Raw genomic sequence first — 8,888 nt, 5'->3', positions numbered from 1 at the left:
TTTCTTGTAGGCCTCGTAGACCTAGTATTTTCTTGTAGGCCTCGTAGACCTAGTATTTTCTTGTAGGCCTCGTAGACCTAGTATTTTCTTGTAGGCCTAGTAGACCTAGTATTTTCTTGTAGGCCTAGTAGACCTAGTATTTTCTTGTAGGCCTCGTAGACCTAGTATTTTCTTGTAGGCCTAGTAGACCTAGTATTTTCTTGTAGGCCTCGTAGACCTAGTATTTTCTTGTAGGCCTCGTAGACCTAGTATTTTCTTGTAGGCCTAGTAGACCTAGTATTTTCTTGTAGGCCTCGTAGACCTAGTATTTTCTTGTAGGCCTCGTAGACCTAGTATTTTCTTGTAGGCCTAGTAGACCTAGTATTTTCTTGTAGGCCTCATAGACCTAGTATTTTCTTGTAGGCCTCGTAGACCTAGTATTTTCTTGTAGGCCTAGTAGACCTAGTATTTTCTTGTAGGCCTCGTAGACCTAGTATATTCTTGTAGACCTAGTAGACCTAGTATTTTCTTGTAGGCCTACAAAAGAGAGTAGTCCTCTGGTAATGAAAATATCACAGGTTAGTAAAATAGGGAAACAAGAAGGCCAGATAACAGGTCAATAAATCAGGTTAAGAAGTTGGCCAGATAACAGGTTAGTAAATCATGGAAGCAAGTAGGCCAGATAACAGATTTGTTTTGGTCAGCAAAAGTACACCAGAAATATACACAACATTTAGTGGTATGCTAAATATATGATATACTCTACAAATTAACTTTCAAGGAATACAAGAATCAAGACATATTGTGATATCAGAACTGCATTGCACCCATAGAGTGAATGAATATAAAATCAGTGAAACACATTACAATAGTCAGCATAGTCGTCAATAGTCCTAGACTATTGAGCACAAGTAGAGATTTGAGCAGAGGAAATAGGCTGACATTCCATTATTCCATGGCATTACAGACAGCCCTATCTTTGAGGTAGGTGTGTGTGTGTGTGTGTGTGTGTGTGTGTGTGTGTGTGTGTGTGTGTGTGTGTGTGTGTGTGTGTGTGTGTGTGTGTGTGTGTGTGTGTGTGTGTGTGTGTGTGTGTGTGTGTGTGTGTGTGTGTGTGTGTGTGTGTGTGTGTGTGTGTGTGTGTGTGTGTGTGTGTGTGTGTGTGTGAGCGGGGCCTAATGTCTGTACTTGTCTTTTCACTGGCTTCTATTCCAGACCTTTGCCTCCTCAATCATGCTGTATTCATCGGTTGTATTCATCCTTGCTCAATTCTGGGCATTGCTTATTTTCCACAGCCAGAAACAGTTCGCACAACAAAAGGCTATGTACGAAATGAACACACTGACCGTAAAATAATAAATATCTGATCAATTGTAATCATAGCCTGTAGGCTAAGCATGTAACGAACTGAGTTTTGTTGCTGAGCTGCCCTCTTGTGGTACAATAATAATACTGATAGTTAAATGTGCCACCTGGTGGAAGAATATGTATGCATGTACTGTATGTACTGTATGTCTGCTACTAATATAAATGTTGCTTATGCTCTCTCGTGTTGTCTATTTTGGGGTGGACCTCTCAAGAGACAACCTGCATACAATTGAACTTTTTTCCAAAATAACCAGATTTTTCCCCCATCCAGGCTGGAATGGCTGGACTGTACTAATAACAAATGAATGGCGCTCTCTTCAGTAAATATTTTACCTAACCGTCTCTGGACGCTAGAAAAAACAATAACAGTGAACCTCCCCTATACCCAAAATAATCATTTAAACAAAGTGGGTAGCAGAGAACATGTCTATACCATTTACCATCACTTCTTGGACAGACCAGAGCCTTACATATACAGTTTTAGAAACTGTTCTTTGTCCTTTAAGCATTACATGGCAACATGGGATTTTTGATAGCTTTTTATAAACATTTCATGCAATTCTACATAATTTTACATATTAGCAGAATAGTTTATAATGCCATACAAATGACCAATATTCAGTGGTGTAAAGTACTTAAGTAAAAATACTTTTAAGTACTACATAAGTTGTTTTTGGGGTACTTTACTATTTATATTTGTGATAACTTTTACTTCACTACGTTCGTAGATAAATAATATACTTTTTGCTTTTTCCATAAAATATATATTTTTTAAAGGACAAACAAGAAAAATAAGGAATTTGAAATGATTTATACTTTTACTTTGATACTTAAGTATATTTTTGCAATTACATTTACTTTTCATACTTAGTTAAGTATATTTAAAACTAAACACTTTTAGACTTTTACCCAAGTAGTATTTTACTGGGTAACTTTCAGTTTTACTTGAGTCATTTCTATGAAGGTATCTTTACTTTTACTTAGGTATGACAAACGGATACTTTTGCACCACTGCCGAAATTACAGACAAAGAATGGGCAGAAAGATAGTCCTATGTGTTCATTTTATCATAAACTCAGCAAAAAAAGAAACATCCTCTCACTGTCAACTGCGTTTATTTTCAGCAAACTTAACAGGTGTAAATATTTGTATGAACATAACAAGATTTAACAACTGAGACATAAACTGAACAAGTTCCACAGACATGTGACTTACAGAAATGGAATAACGTGTCCCTGAACAAAGGGGGAGTCAAAATCAAAAGTAACAGTCAGTATCTGGTGTGGCCACCAGCTGCATTAAGTACTGCAGTGCATCTTCTCATGGACTGCACCATATCTGACTGTTCTTGCTGTGAGATGTTACCCCACTATTCCACCAAGGCACCTGCAAGTTGGGGGGAATGGCCCTAGCCCTCACCCTCCGACCCAACAGGTCCCAGACGTGCTCAATGGGATTGAGATCCGGGCTATTTGCTGGCCATGGCAGAACACTGACATTCCTGTCTTGCAGGAAATCACGCACAGAACGAGCAGTATAGCTGGTGGCATTGTCATGCTGGAGTGTCATGTCAGGATGAATCTGCAGGAAGGGTACCACATGAGGGAGGAGGATGTCTTCCCAGTAACGCACAGCATTGAGATTTCCTGCAATGACAACAAGCTCCTTCTAATGATGCTGTGACACACCGCCCAAGACCATGATGGACCCTCCACCTCCAAATTGATCCCACTCCAGAGTACAGGCCTTTGTGTAAAGCTCATTCCTTCGACAATAAACGCGAATCCAACCATCACCCTAGTGAGACAAAAACCGTTAGTGACGAGCACTTTTTGCCAGTCCTGTCTGGTCCAGCGACGGTAGGTTTGTGCCCATAGGTGACGTTGTTGCCGAGGTTGTCTGGTGAGGACCTGCCTTACAACAGGCCTACAAGCCCTCAGCCTATTGCGGACAGTCTGAGCACTGATGGAGGGATTGTGTGTTCCTGGTGTACCTGTCCCGCAGGTGTGATGTTCGGATGTACCAATCCTGTGCAGGTGTTGTTACACATGGTCTGCCACTGCGAGGACAATCAGCTGTCCTTCCTGTCTCCCTGTAGCACTGTCTTAGGCATCTCACAGTACGGACATTTATTGCCCTGGCCACATCTGCATTCCTCATGACTCCTTGCAGCACGCCTAAGGCAAGTTCATGCAGATAAGCAGGGACCCTGGGCATCTTTCCTTTGGTGTTTTTCAGAGTCAGTAGAGAGGCTTCTTTAGTGTCCTACATTTTCATAACTGTGACCTTAATTGCCTACCTGTTAGTGAGCTGTTAGTGTCTTAAGGACCGTTCCACAACCATAATTGTTTATGGTTCATTGAGCAAGCATGGGAAGCAGTGTTTAAACCCTTTACAATGAAGATCTGTGAAGTAATTTGGATTTTTACGAATTATATTTGAAAGACAGGTTCCTGAAAAAGGGACGTTTCTTTTTTTACTGAGTTTATTTCTCCAATCCCAAATCGGTGTGTCTTGTTTGCAACGAAACTGTCCCTGTTTGCAAATAATGAAATCTGAGACGTCATTAGGAATCTGAGCATGCTACTTCATTTAAGGTTAGGCATTGGGTTAGCAGTGTGATTACAGTTAGGTTTTAAATCACATTTTAAGAAGAGAAATTGTAGAAATACACTAGGTGTATGACTTTGTGGCTGTGGTAACTAGTGACGACCCTGTATAGGTGGCGCTAATCATTTTACATTACAGAGAAGGCGACTGTTTTTACTCCGAGCGGAAATGGAGAACAAGAACAAGATGGTTGTCAGGAGTAGTGCAGTATTATCATAAGGAGACGTATTCTTGGAAAACGTAGGAGGAATGGAGGGGAAAAGAGAGGGAGAGGAGGTCTAAGAGAGAGGGAAGAAGAGGGTGAGCTTGAGTCGGATAAAAATGGTGGGAAAAAGTAGATGGTTTGTTAAATAGGAATGATAGAAAGTGTAAGCAGAGGGAGCTGAAGACAGGAGGAGAAATGGAAGTGAATGAGGGTGAAGTATCGGAGGTGGTAGGTGTGGTGAAGTTATCGGGACCGAGGTATGCACCGAGGATCAGGAGAAAGATGAGTCTGTGACAGTGGGAGTGAAGTTTATGGAAAAAGTGGACTCTTGCCTTTTGGCTGATTCATTTGTGTTTTCGCAGTGGGAGAAAAAAAAGAGTTGGATAAAGTGGAATCAGTGAGGGTAACCAGAAGGGGTCTAGTGATAATTGTTTGTGTTTCTGTTGGTCAGAGGGAGAAGGTGCTCGGAGTAAAACAAATGGGGGCAAAGAACGTGAATTGTTTCGCTATCAAGAAAAGGGCACCAATGAAAGGAGTGATAACTGGGGTAGCAGTAAATATAAAAGTTGACCAGCTGAGGGGAAAGATTCCCGGTGTATGTGATGCTCGTTGTTTGATGCAATGCAGACAGGGTGGCGAGATTGGGGAAATGGAAGAGTCATTGTCTGTTCGTTTTAGTTTTGAAGTTGAGTCTTTGCCCGACAAAGTGAAGTTCGAGATATAAATGATCCTGTACGAGCCGAATACATTACGATGTCACAGGTGTCAAGCTTATGGACATGTCTAGGAGGGAGGGGCCAAGGTGTGCAGAAGGGCATGAGACAAAGGAATGTGTAGTATTGGGGAAAGTAGTGGAATGTGTTAATTATAGGGGTGCCCATGGAGCTGGGGATCAGAAATGTCCCGTGCGAGAGAGGCAGGTTGAGGTTTCCAGGGTTAGAGTAGTGCAGAAGTTCTGAGGCAGTGAAGAAAGTAGAGGAAGATGGGTTAATGGGGAGGAGTGTTGAGACTAGTTGAGCTATACCAGTACAGAGGGATAAGCCAAACAGTGGGATACCTTTCAGTAAGATTGGATTTTTAGCATTTGTAGAAATTGTTATCAACTGTACTGCAGGGATGGAATGGAAGTCCCAGAAAATGTAGGTCGTGGTGGCAGCTGCAGAGAGGTATGTGGGTGTGTGAGACTTGACATAAGAAGAGTTACAGGGTGTGTTAAGTGGTGATGTCCCATCCTTTCAGGATGATGGCATGAGGTAGGAATAAATACATGTAATTAGTGGAGTAGGGGTGGTGTTAACTTGATTTTATATGACTTTGAAATTGGTGAGTGTAGTGTTCGAAGGTAGGGTGTTTATTGCTTGAAAAGGGCAAATGTATTAAATAAACACCCTACCTTCGAACACTACACTCACACACTCTAGTAGGTGGCGGTAATGCAGCAAATTGGATGCCAACCGCTGTTAAACCTCATAGAAGAAGATATTTTTACTCCAAAGGATCATGGGAACTTCCTTTTCAGAAGATAGCGATGTGCTGTCAACGTTTTACGGCTCATTCCATTTTGCAGAGAGGTGGATCGTGGCTTTTTAATCTTTTGACTACATTTTTGTTCGTAAGACGCATCATTGTAACGTTAATTGCATTTAATTTTTTTCCTCTAACATTTTATTTTGATTCAGTTGAATTTATCCAACTGTATAGTTGTGAATTATCTAGCTAATTTAGCTGGCTGAGTTGATATTACAACGACTCACAGACACGATTTATTTTTCAACATTTTGTGAAATGTGCTTGGAGAGCATGGAAACTGAAGTGGAATTCGAAGTACTGAAACCATGCTGCTCCAGAAGATCTGGTAAACTTTCAAAGTGCAGACTGAGGAAACTTCTCCATTTGAGTTCCGAGGAAGGCCTGAAACGGTGGCGCACCAACCTTGTCAAAGCCACTCTCAAAAAATACATTCGTTACGAACAGAAGAGGGTACTCACTAAACTGGTCAACCAAGAACAACTTTTGACCGACAACGGCGAAGAGATGACGTATATGACGACCGAGAATATCGGCAGAATTACACGACCGCTAGGCGCAATGGCGCCAAAGAACACAACCCAGTATCTGATGGACATTGTATACGACGACATGCACATCGACACCAGTTCCAACCAGTTCAAGTCGCACCCAGTTTCATTTGTTTCTAGCGCCTCTCTTTCACCCAGGAGCGCGTGTGAAAGTTCTCTTGCCTTTCAACAGAGGGACTTCGACGAAATGTATCTCCATTTTGAATCATGTTGATCAGGCTTGAACCAGTCTGTGGCAGTGCTGACCAATGCATTGACTCTAAACCTCGCAAACCAAGGTGTGCATAAGGTTATTGTAAATAAGATGTCTATTGTAAATAAGACCCTAGTTAATTACTGCCTGTTTATTTTTATTTTGTGAAAACGTTTAATTTAAAAACGTTAACAAATGTATTTTGAATTTCATTTGACTATGGTCTATTGCACAATCATGTTACATTTTGGGCTTTCCTTGTCCTCACAGCGACGCACCGGACGCTGCCTGTCAGTAGGGGGCGCTCGTTCGCAGCGTCGCTTCCGGTGAAGTTGAGTCCACCGCTAACGTATCCCAGGTAAACCTGCGTCACCAACAGGTAAACGTGGCAGGTAGTGGAGTCATCCAGGTTCAAGGTTCTATGGTGCAATTTGACTTCATTTGGTTGCATTTCATTGACCTCACTACAGGTGTAGTCTCAGATATGGAGTAATTTGCCTTTGGTCGACTTGGTTGTATACACAGTACCCAGATGTGTTCACGGCCATCTGCTGTATTTACTCTTGTGCGAGCCTTTTTCAGGTCACTCCTACTTGCCTCCTACCTGACTGCAATCAGCTCGGCTGTTGCCAGATCGATGGACACGTGCGGATGACTGAGGAAGGAAGTAAGGTTTCAAGTCCACTTCACATGTAGTGTTGCAGTTCTAATGTACACTTAATGGGTAATACTGACTTGATTAGCAATCATGTTACCAAATGCAAGTTTGGGTAATATTCACTCATTACAGATGTTACCCATAGCAAATACATTCAATCCATTTTTGATTACTTAATGTAAACGTTTGTTTAAAGACATGTCGCCAATGACATCAGTGTAAATGTGTTGTATGTGTCTGGACATGTTGAGATCCTAACTTCCTAGTTAAATGCTCTTGTGAATAAAAGTCTCACATATTGCCACTTTGTTAATAGTTTTCTGTACTTTGAAGCTCTTTAGTGTCACTCTGATTTCACATGTTGGTATTTCAACTAATATGTTGTGGCCAGAAATGTGTATTTTTAGGAACTGAGGTAGAATGCACATGGTTCAATTTCAAATTTGGTTGTCAGCAGTTTTGTTGGTCACTCAAGGCAGAACTTTTTTTGGTTTATGTCTAGCCAGCGATCTAGTGATTACTGACCGCGAATCCCCATTAATAGTTGTTTACAGCTATTACTGCCAACATCGCCACCCTGTCAATGTTTAGATTTGCATCAAAATAGCTGTAAACCTATTTCTCTGCCCAATGGCTAAATTAGTAGAATCTCAGACCTGTGAGCGACAGGCCCTCGAGTTCAGAATGTTTTTTGCCCATCCCTGCTTTATGGAACTCTGAGGGAATTTGAATGGTTTAAGGTTTAGCTGTCAGTGCTCACCCATGATAAACATGACTGCATTAGGACAATGACAAGTTGGTAACAACCTCGTATGAGACAACTCCCTGTATTTCCTTTCATAAAGGGAGTAAGAAACTAATCCCTCATCAATTTGTAGGCTAGCAATAGTTTTTGATCTCCCCCTCATACACAGGTGTACTTACATGCCCTCTGTATTACTCTGTTTAGAGATTCCAGAAATACTCCACCACCATGGAAAGAGCTCAATTGCAGTCTCAAATCTATTGAAGGTCAGAGGGGTGGGACCTCTGGCTTTCTCATCCAATGGGTTTTGAGGAAGAGGGGTATGCAATTGAGATTGTCCACATGTCTTGCAGCCTTTTATTATAGGCCTCCTTCAGTTAGGGTTGAGAGCAGACATGCTCTTCCCTTCATGGATGACTGAAAAGCCTTTTGGTGTAGTAGTAGTAAGACAGATACTTTAAAACAGCCAGTGAGAGTAGGTTGTACTGGAATCCTTTTCTGTGAGTATGGAGTAAGGTTACATTGCATTAGTCAGCCTGGTCTCCTAGACTAGACGTAACATACTCAAGAAATTCCAGGACACTGGAATTAGGAGATGTTACGTTTGGTATGGTTACTTAAGGCTAAAATGAAGTGTGTGTATCTATCAAATGTCTAGCAACCCAAAGGTGAGTTTGAATATCACAGACAACTTCAGCATTTTAGTTCATTATCAACTTTTCAACTACTATACATTTTTAGCTGCTTAGCATGTTAGCTAACCATAACCGTTTAACCTAACGCCTAAATTTAACCCCTAGCTAGAATTTGTAAGATATGAATTGTAATTTGTGACATGTCATACAAAGGGGTATGTACATCCACAAATTAATACGTACTGTACCTTACAAAAAGTTACATGTACTAAATGGAGTGTCTCAGATTTATGTACAGAATAATACAAAATGCTCTGTGACCTGGTTAGCCTAGTGCGTCAGAGATCAGTTTTTTTTTTTCTCAGACTCAATCACCATCTACCATACTCTGTACCTCAAGCCATGAACTGACCCTCT

The 8,888-nt window shown here is 41.2% G+C and overlaps 1 long non-coding RNA gene across 1 annotated transcript; it reads left to right on the top strand.

Moving 5' to 3' along the window:
• Positions 1-5,545: 5,545 nt before the first annotated feature.
• LOC121843777 lies at positions 5,546-7,392 on the top strand. The gene is made up of 2 exons (XR_006081733.1): positions 5,546-6,518; positions 6,704-7,392. It is a non-coding gene; the product is annotated as an uncharacterized LOC121843777 (long non-coding RNA).
• The last annotated feature ends 1,496 nt before the right edge of the window (positions 7,393-8,888 follow it).

The sequence above is a fragment of the Oncorhynchus tshawytscha genome, unplaced genomic scaffold (assembly GCF_018296145.1).
Source record: "Oncorhynchus tshawytscha isolate Ot180627B unplaced genomic scaffold, Otsh_v2.0 Un_contig_7620_pilon_pilon, whole genome shotgun sequence".
NCBI classification, from domain to species: Eukaryota; Metazoa; Chordata; class Actinopteri; order Salmoniformes; family Salmonidae; genus Oncorhynchus; species Oncorhynchus tshawytscha.
This window is presented reverse-complemented; position numbering and strand designations above follow the sequence as displayed.